Genomic DNA, 11154 nt, shown 5'->3' on the forward strand with positions numbered 1-11154 from the left:
ATCTAAGAATAGATAGTTATTGAGAATTTGGGAAAAAATCGATCGGATTTTTTTTTTAATTTAGGGGAAAAGTTCATTGATTTTCTGATATATGTCAGATTTCTAAAAAAAGATCGACTTTTAGAGACGTCGACTATTGAAAACTTGGAAAAAATATTTTGTTAGCTTTCTGAAATTATGCCAGACTTTAAGAAACTCGGGAAGAAACCCCATTAATTGGTGTAAGGTTGACTTTTGAAAACTTGAGAAAAAAACCTGTTAACTTTTTAAAAAAATTGGGTAAAAAATCTTGTTGGTTTTCTGACTTGAAAAATTACCAATTTTCGACACTTCGAGTCACTTTGATGCGAACTACGTCACGTTTAGACATCAAGTCTGACTTTTGAGAACGAAAAAAAAAACTACTAAAATTGAGAAGCTCTAAAAGTAACTTTCTGGCATTTTGTCAGCCTTCAAAAAGCAAAAGAAAATTCTGTTTAGATGCAGAAATTATGTCAGATATTCCGTTAAACTTTTGAAAACTTGAAAAAATTCCTGCTATGAGTAAGTATTCTAAAAACTGCAAAATTTGCCTATTGCATGCAGTCAAAAAAGGGCTCCTCTGCATCGTTTTGGTAGTCCTCATGATATCATACTATTATCGTATCACATCCAAATTCCAAACCAGGCAAGAAAATTTTCTCACAACGATGAAAAGGGTCGAAAAAATTTCAAAAATTTTCGGTCTCGTTGGAAAAACGACAAAAAAAACACACATGCAGGTTTTCGTTTCGTGTACAGTGTACACCGTAAGGCATTTCGCATTTCGCGTAAAGGACAAGGATGAAATTGGGAAGGAAAAGAGGAGCAGGGAACGTGGTAGTGAAAAACGAACGCGACGGCATGTTTAGAGAAAATAGTTGCACCCTACGGTTGATTCGAGTGTGTCGTTCCTCTAGGATCGATGTTTAGTCTATACGTTAACTACCTTCTATCTAAGTACAACTTTTGAAAGCTTGCGACGACGGTTGTTACGTGTTTTTTAAATGCCAGACGTGGTGGCGACTTTTTCTCGAATGTGCTGTCGGGTGTGATTGCACTCTTATATAGTATCATATTTTTTTCGTGCGTGTGTGTTACGAATCCAAATACTTACCTACTTAGGTGTTAGGTATTTATATTTTCGTATTTGAGTTGAGTACCTACTCTATTGAGTGTTTTTTTTTTGATATGTGAATTGTGTGAACCGGTTCGCAATCGTAACCGAAACAGTGACAGTGACAGTGACAGTGACAGTGACGGTGATCGATGCGAGTATTTTTTCGGTGTTTCGTGTTTATAGTTTCGACTGCAGATCTGAATTCAGTTTCGGTTCTAGTTCGGTTACCGGATGTGATTGTGTAACAGTGGTGGATTTTTGGTGACCTTTTTTTTTAAAAATTTTGAATCGTGTGATTTGTTCGCGGTTTGCATGTTTTGGTGATTAAAAATTTTCTCAGTTGTTAAACATTTTTTTGTTTTTTTTTTGAACTCTCATTGAAAATCTGATGCAATGTTTTCGAAAGTGTACCTACTGTGTAGTGTGTGCATCAAATACCTACGACGTGAGTGAATAATTCTCGAGATCGAGAAAATTTCTCAAAACAGCCAGGTATATGAAGGTATAAATGGTATCTCGGTGCTCGCTATGAAGTCTCGTATCTTTCAAAAAACAGTATTATGGCAAATGACCTTAAATAAAAGGAAATCGAAGCTGTAAATTGACCTTATTTGTTTTGCAAATCGACGTACTTTATTTGAATTCCTTTTCGTCGACTAATGGTCTGTGCTTTTTTTGAAGGGTTTTGGTTTCCTAGAGAAAATAATACATGTAAAGTAGATCAGGGGTAGGTGCTGATGTGTGTAAGTTTTTCTGCGTATTTTTTATTTTTTGCAAGTCCAGATGGCGAAATGAGTCAGCAGAAGCACGTGTGTGTGTGGTTTTTTTTTCAAGTTGGAACAAAGTAGGTAGGTAGGTAGGTACGTAAAAGACTTCTAATAGGGTGTCATTTTTTTCTTGATATTTGAACACGTGGACACGTGTACTGCTTGAGTGTTTTCCATTAAGCTTCATCTTGAATCTTGATGTACCTTGTAGCTTTCCAAGATTTATTGCCATATCAACAGCAACAGCAGTGGCCCAAATTGATTAGATTTAAATCAATGGCAATAAAGGATCATATTAGTCCTAATTCAACGTTTTAATTGATCAAATGATCAATTAATCTATACGAAGCAAGATGAGATTCATTTAAAAATTGGAGAAAATTCCAGATACGTAATTGAAATCTATTATGGATGTTTCATGTAGGTACCTTAAGTGTTTATCCACAATTTTAGATCGATTTTGGTGAATGAAGTTGCCAGTGATTAGCTTCTTAGAAATGGGGGGGGGGAGGGGATTATCTCACCATTTTGGTCTGACAACATTCATTTTATCAAGTGAAGGATTTTTTTAATATGAATATGGGAGAATAGGATTTCAGCCTCACGTGAGGATGAATTTTTGAGCTACCTATTTTCACTGAATTTTATCCCTCAAAATTTTTTTATGAAAAAAAGAGCATATTTTCAAATTTTTGGAGTACATAATTTTTTTGAATTTTGGCCCATGAGAGAGAGAGAAGGGAGTGAAATTCATAATTTTTCAAAAATTTTGAAATCCTGGTATAAATTTAAAACATTCTTGATCCTTTGTTTTCTACAATTTTTTGTAATTCAATTGTGCTTTGGAGATCAGACTATAAAAGTTCTCTTTTTTTTCAATTTTTCAAAAATTTTTGTCTCAAAAAATTTTTTGGGAACCCCTAAAAAAAAGTTTATGAATTCTTTTATCATAGATTTAAAATTAAAAACAACCAATTTTTTGCGAGTAATCAAGTGGAATATTACATTTTGAAACAATAAGTATTACATAAAATCAATTTTTAGTTTTTTTTTTCTACATTTTGATTGGCTTAGGTAACTAATTTGAAGGTAAAAATAAATAAATTAGATAATTTTGATTGATGAATCAATACCTAAAGATGTACCAACCTAATTTTAAAACTACGTTAATTTTATTTGAGGACCGAATTTCTAAAAAAGATTTTAAAAGTGCCCTTGGCCCCCTTCCCTCTCACTTTCAGAATTTTTCATTGATGAATTCATGGTCTTTGGAAGCTTTCTAAAATCAATGTATGTATTCGACATGAATCTTCCTTTTACAAGTACGTAGTCTATCTGGTTTCTGACTCGATCTCCAGGGCTGACCCACGCGTTTAATCTTCTTGCATGCTGTTTGAACCAGGTATTGCGTATTACTAGATCGTGCCATTCTGCAAACTCTACAAGCATTTCACCTCTTTCATTCTGCTCTCCAAGTGCGTACCTCGGTGCAACTTGGCTGCCATGATTGTTCCCGACTTTGGCATTGAAGTCTCCCATCAAAAACACAACATCGTTGTTTTTCGAGCAGCTCATCACTTCTTCTAGGTTGTTGTACAAGTTGTTGATTTTTGCTGTACTGCTTTCTGCTGTTAGTGCATAAACTTGAATTATCACGATTGGTTTTGGCTTGACCTTCAATCTCACAAATATTATCCTCTCTGATTTTGGAATTATGGCACTGATTTTATCGCTGATTCTGGTATGTATTAATATACCCACATCTAGTTCATGTGTGTCTTTCCCAGCGTAAATCATTTCATAATCTTTATCTGCCCGGTTTCTACCATTTCCAGTCCATCGGGTCTCACATATTCCTAATATGTGACCCGCTCTGACAAAATCGACCATTTCGACAAAATTTCAAAAAATGTTTTTTTCTCAAAAATCTGATCTTTCAACCCATAAAACTCATTTTAAACGTCATTATTTTGGACACTTTTTTTTGTCGAAATGGTCGATTTTGTCAGAGCGGGTCACATATGTTGATTTATAATCTGCTGGCTTCCATAATCACATTAGTGAGTTTTCCAATTTTGTGCAAAGTTCTAACATTAGAGAGGAAATGATAGGAGCTGCTAACAACAAACTCACTGGCAAACTCTCCCTGTAAGACCCTGAATAGTCCAAGAGCTATACCACTGCGATTGGGCCGAAATAACTGAAAGCTGGGGATGGTCTCAAAAGTTAGTATACATACCCCTATTTTGAAAGCACTTGGTCTGCCGATCCGCAGCTGCTGCTTTAAAGCTCAGTGAAAGCTCGAAAGTTCAAAATTTTTCTGAACTTTCACCTGAGAAAACTGATGGCTAAAATTGGTGCCTAATTATAGCATTTTTCGCGCTGAATCCGAATATATCGGTCTGCCGACCCATAAGTGCTGCCAAACCCCCGCCAGACTGGGTCAAAAAGGGAGCAAATTTGGCAAATTTCATGTTTTTCGGCTAAATTCTCATAAAAAGCTACAAAATCGGGTTAAAAATTATTTTCAAGCAGCTTAACGGAATGCTGTAGGGCTAAGATGATTTTTAGGCACCGAAATTTTTCAAAATTTCCATTTTTTGGGGGGTGGGGCGTGAGGGGAGTATTAATGAATTCAGCAAATATGGCCTTGTGATATATCAAAATATATGTTTTTTGGGTCGTAGAATTCAATTATGGCAATATTTTTCACATTGGAGGAAAATACGATCAAAAAACATATATTTTGATGCATTACAAGGCCATATTTGCTAAATTCATTAATACTCCCCTCACGCCCCACCCCCCAAAAAATGGAAATTTTGAAAAATTTCGGTGCCTAAAAATCATCTTAGCCCTACAGCATTCCGTTAAGCTGCTTGAAAATAATTTTTAACCCGATTTTGTAGCTTTTTATGAGAATTTAGCCGAAAAACATGAAATTTGCCAAATTTGCTCCCTTTTTGACCCAGTCTGGCGGGGGTTTGGCAGCACTTATGGGTCGGCAGACCGATATATTCGGATTCAGCGCGAAAAATGCTATAATTAGGCACCAATTTTAGCCATCAGTTTTCTCAGGTGAAAGTTCAGAAAAATTTTGAACTTTCGAGCTTTCACTGAGCTTTAAAGCAGCAGCTGCGGATCGGCAGACCAAGTGCTTTCAAAATAGGGGTATGTATACTAACTTTTGAGACCATCCCCAGCTTTCAGTTATTTCGGCCCAATCGCAGTGGTATAGCTCTTGGACTAGAAAGAAGGTATCAGGTATGCTAGAAACCGGCTAATATTTACATCGAGTTATTTTGCATCGAACTTATTATTCTTCGAGTTACTTCGAGCGTTTTTGTCGAGCTATGCTTCGAGTTGCTTCGACCGATCAGACCAACACTGACTGGGTTTACAGGAGCGCGCCATAATTTTGACAGTTCCTTTACTTCCTTTTGTTAGATGAGTTCTCAAATTTCTGAAAAATCAAAACTAGCCTCGTCCCCTGCTCTCTACCTTAAGAATTTTTCATTGATGAATTTATGGAATTTTGAGGAGATCTTTTCTAGCCAAATGTGTAAATTTCTTGAAGAATGCATTTTGATTGATTTCAAAGTTGGAAATCAATTTATTTAAAAAAATTGATTTTGTTAAATGAGTTTTTGAATTTTTGAAAATTGAATTCAATAATGGCCTTGCCTTCCTTCTCTCTTACCAGAATTTTTAGGGTTCTGAAGATTTTTTTTTTGACTGAATGTGTAAATTTTTCAAAAAACACATTTTTGACTGATTCAAACTGTCTTGATTGAAATTTGAATTTTCGGAAAAAATTCAAATGCGACCTCCCTCCCTCCCTCCCTCTTCTTCGCGATTTATTAATAAATTTTATGTTATTTTGAGAGTTGATATTTTAAAGCGAGCTTTATTTAAATTTTTAAAAAAATGATTTAAAAAGTGGCCACACCAGCTTTCTTTTGCTTTCAAAATTTTTCATCAAAAAATTTGTGAATTTTTGAGTTGAATTTGTCAAAAAATACATTTTTGATCGATTTAAACATACTCGTAGAACTTTCACGATTCATCAATTGTCTAAAAATTGCCTTTTGGAGAGGCGAGAGAGTTCTGAAGGGTTTTAAATGAAAAAAAGTGAATGTTTGGGATAGTAGAATTCTCAAAAACCTAAACTACGTACCTACAACAAAATCTAGTTTGTATTTCTCAAAAAAAATTTTTTTTGAATTACAGATCTTATTCTTCTCGACGCCAAATAACATGTAATTGAGATATTGCTCATCTCTGCACCTTTTTTTCGTGTCTAAAACTGATCATCAACCAGTACTTTCATCCAAACTGCTTATCAAAATAAAACTCTTTTTTTCTCCCTTTCATGCAGCCCTCTAAACTCCAAAGCAAACCATCTCGAAAACACTAAACACCTCTCTGAAAGAACAAAAAAAAAATTCCTTCCAAGTAATTACTTCAAAACACGCTAACTTTCGCCACTTTCTTCTTATTCTATCGCCATTTCACTCTCCGCAAGAAACCCATAAACACAACGTTGCTATAACTAAATAATACCCACCGTAAACCGTTCCTCCCCCCTCGCCCTTGCTCTCACCATCATCAGACACTTTGGAAAACATACACTCATCGCACAACCAGCAACCAGCGTAGATACTTAAGGGTAACAAGGTCATAAAGACATTATCTCACTTTCTGCCAGCGATTCGCAGCTTCCATTATTACTCAGGTACCCTTTAAAGTTTAAACGTACGTACGCGAGTAGGTATACGAACTATATACGTATAGTACGATTTTTATTACCCTGACGAAAAGCCGCATTACGACGAAAATTCCTCTGGCAAGTCTGCTTTGCTTTGAGCTTGTGTCGCATATTCGCAGGGCTACAAAACGAAAACTCGAAAAGTACATACTCGTATCAGCGCAGCAATCTACAACAACAACGATCTCGTCTCGTGTCCCAAATTTTATCTCGTCGAGTTATCCGATAAACATCCCATTTTCAAACCGTGACCATAAGATTTCAAGTTCTTCTCCCTTCCATTCCCTTCCCCTATGCTATTCTTCTCTCTACTGATACAGTATCCCAGTAGAGATTTAAAAAGAAGGGTCACTCAACCTTAAACTCTCAAATCAGCTTATATAAGATTGTATGATGCTAACCATTGTATAAATATACGAGTAAATATAACCGAGCGACGCAGGATTAGCAACATTTAGCGCAGCATTTTCAACTCGAATGAGGAAAAAACGATTTTTTGTCTACTACATTCCACGAGTAGGTAGGTACATAACTGCCCAACTTTTCTTTTAAAGCAGATGGGTAGGTATAATTGCCATTAAAAAAGCACATCACGCGGCAACGTCGATGCAACAAAAAAAGTTTAAATTTTTGCTTGGTTATATTTTTTGGTCCAGCTCGACATTTTAGAAATTTTGTTTATCTTTCTTCGGATATGAGAAGTTTTGCGGTGTTTTTGGTATAATAAAAAAAATTTATTATTTTTCTGCGAAATGAAACTAGACCATTTCTATTCTTTTGCAGAAGGTTTTGCTATAGTTATTTGTACCAGCTAGACTGTATAGTGTATGTAGGTGTATGTCTACTTATATTACATGGACATACCACATACCTACTCGTGCTTTCCATTCTGACGTGTAGTGACCGTTTAAATTCTACTTATACGACGATATAGCCGATATCAAGGTTGGTTTGTAGACCTTTATTGTAGGAATTTACAATTTACGAGCGAGACAGAAAACCTTACATGCAGAACGTGCTGGATTAATAAAAATTTCATTTTTGACATCGCAGCTCTTTGTTTTTTGGCTAAAGAGGGTGAGGCGAGGAGGAATCTTTAGCCAAGTATGAACGAAAGAAAAATAGGTAAGTAGATGAAAAAATGAAGTAAAACTTTATGTTGGTACCAGCATGATAAAAAACGAAAAATATTTGAATTGAAAATTTCAGCGATGGAATATTTTTGAAGTTTATAATCTTTATCGTAAATCAAACCTTGTTCTCTGCTTTCTCAATTTTTATAAAATGGACAAATAGGTACAGGTAGGTACTTGAAGACACTGAAACAATGATTACAAATTTCAAAATCTGGAACTTTTGCAGAAAAACTGCCTGCTGATAAAAAATTTACAATGTTCATGTTTTTTTTTTTTTTTAAAGTTGTTTTACGAGAATTTTGATGGGAAAAATTTTAAATCGACAAAACTTGGTTACAATACGAATTTTGCACCCTTCTGTATAGTATAGTCGAAAAGTACCTACGTACTTACCTATACGAAGCATTCATATGCGTTTCTCGCTGTATTCAATGTTAATTTCACACTGCAGAGTGCACATTCTTCTCTTCATTAACCTCAACTACTCGTACCTCGTAAGCTTAACACGTATTTCGTATTCTATTACACATCTAATCCTGCATTAGTTAGAACCTCGAAACCGCAAGAGCCACAGAAAAACACAACTAGACAATTGTATAGTACTCGTACGTTCGATTTGGTCATCATTTTAAAGAGCATGGTGACCCATTTCCAGCCAATTTTATTGCCTCCACGACATCGATGTCGTCGTTCTTTTTTCACATCTTACCCTGATCTTCCCTTATTGATAGTCCAGTCATTTTAGCAAAATTTTTAGTCGAACCTCGAAAAAATTGGGGGCAAGCTGAATTTCACATTATTTGTTCAGATTGGTCTCTAAAACAACCCATCAAAAGTTGCACCTTGCAACTTGACCGCTACCCCCGCAAGAGGTCATTAACCTTTGCCGATACAGGTCGAAACGACTTGAAATGTACTTACAATCGACTCCCTAGCGTATTGAAATTAGTTTACAGAATACATTTTAGCTTTCTAACTGTTTTTAATGAAATTTTATGGAAATTTCATGTTTCAAAAATCTACTGTAGGCTCCAGTCCAAGAATTTTCAAAAAGTCGCTAGTGGCCACAAAGTGACTCAAACCCACCAGCAGTTGACTTAATAGCGTGTTTAAATCGGATTGCAGCGTGAATTTCCGCATTCCAACTTCATTTGATGAAATTTTGTGGAAATTTCAAGTTTCAAAAATGTTCTGGAGGCTCCAGAACTGCTCAAAACGGTTTGAAATTGTTTCCAATCGATTTGGCAGGTCGAAAATAAGGTATGTCCCAAATTTCAGCTTTATAGCTCAATTTGGTAAAATTTTGATTTTTTTCTCATTTTTGGCCTAAATTTAATTTTCAAAAATTCACCAAAAATCGAAAAATATATTTCAGCTGAACTGGTCATGCTTGTAGGAAATTTGACGTAGAATAATTTTAGTTCAATCGCTTTTTTCCCTCCGACCCTTCATTTCAGCGATATAGCCGAAAAACGTAGATTGACAAAGGTTAATGACCTTTTGTGGGGGTAGCAGACATGTTGCACTGTGCAACTTTGGTCAAAATATTTTTGAGTCTACCGTGAATCGAGTTCTCGTTTTAAATTGCAGATTTTCATTTTTTAAAACAATTTTCATAAAATTGACAACTTTACGCCCTCCTTAGTAAGGGTGAAATCGCCATTTTGGGAAACGCTGGACTAGTCATGCTGATAGGAAATCTAGCGTAGAACAATTTTTGTTCGAATATTTTTCCTCTTGGACCCTTCATTTTGGCGATACAGCCGAAAAACCTGTATCGGCAAAGGTTAATGACCTCTTGCGGGGGTAGCGGTCAAGTTGCAAGGTGCAACTTTTGATGGGTTGTTTTAGAGACCAATCTGAACAATAAATACAGTGGAACCTCGATAACTCGAAATCCAAGGGGAATGGTCATTCATTCGGCTTATAGAGGTTTTCGAGATAATCAGTTTCGAGTTATGCAGGTAAGATTTTAAGAGAGTTCGAGTTATAGAGGTTTTAAGAAATGAATGAATTTAGAGATATGTAAGTGCATAAAAGATAGAGGTATGAATTGAAATATTCGAGTTATAGAGGTAAACGCCAGACAACGTACGACTTATAGAGGCTTTCTCACTATTCTCAGCTAAAGTTTAGCTCGGAGTTACAACTAAGATATGTAAGTGCATAAAAGATAGAAGTGTGAATTGAAAAATATTCGAGTTATAGAGGTAAACGCTCGACAACGTACGACTTATAGAGGTTTTCTTGTTTTTTCGGCAAAATTTTAGCTTCGAGTTATGACTGGTTTGTGTAGTGAATTTCGACTTATCCGAGTAAAGTTAACATTGAGTGTTATGGAGATTTCAAGGGGAATGGAGGTTGGTTCGGCTAATAGAGGTTTTCGAGTTAAAGAGTTTCGAGTTATCGAGGTTCCACTGTAATGTGAAATTCAGCTTGCTCCCAATTTTTCCGAGGTTCGACTAAAAATTTTGCTAAAATGACTGGACAGTTGTTGGTTATTATGAAAATAAATTTCCTGAAAATTTCAAGCCTCGAAGCTGGAACTGAATCGTTTTAGGAAACTCTCCAGATTATGTATCAATTTCGTTTCTCTCAAACTGTGTTTCAAAACTTAATCCTAGATTGAAAATTCAGCTTCCTAAATAATTACACAATTCATAGGGAATTTTTAGAAATTTATTTTGCAATCAAAAATTATTATTTTGGATAAATTTTCCGAATTTGTTTTTTTTTATGATTAAATTCGCCAATTTCTCAACGAAATGTTGAGCATTAATTTTCCTGAAATTTGCTCCTTTCTTTGAAATCCTCAAAATGAAAACGATTTTCACATTTATGGAGGAGGAGGAAGACGAAGATGGTAGAAGGGAATATGCTTATCTAATTTTGTCTCTCAAACTGTGTTTAAAACCCTTTTTGACTGAAAATTCAACTACTTGAATTATTAATTCCTCAATTTTCAGTGAATTTTTGCGAATTATTTGTTGTGCCCTTATATTTTTTTGAGTACGTCTTTTTATTGCCCCAAAAGCTCTCAAATTTTGGGAAAAAATTAGAAAAATTATGAAAATATTTTTCAATTATTAACGCTTTGGAAATAAGAGACTGAACAGATGGTACGTTTTCAGCAATAAAAATATATTGTCTCCCACAGAAACTGCTGCAAATGCGATCACGTTTGAAATATCATCAGCTGTATAATATAGGATGCCTCTAAAAATCTCATAAAACCATCAATACCATAATATAGGTGCACAACATCCGAAGAAACCGAACGAACCAATCGAAAAAAAAAAATAAAACTAGACCGGAAAATTTCTTTCAAAAAAAAAAGCTCGCAGC

The sequence above is a fragment of the Planococcus citri genome, chromosome 4 (genome assembly GCF_950023065.1).
Source record: "Planococcus citri chromosome 4, ihPlaCitr1.1, whole genome shotgun sequence".
Lineage (NCBI taxonomy): Eukaryota > Metazoa > Arthropoda > Insecta > Hemiptera > Pseudococcidae > Planococcus > Planococcus citri.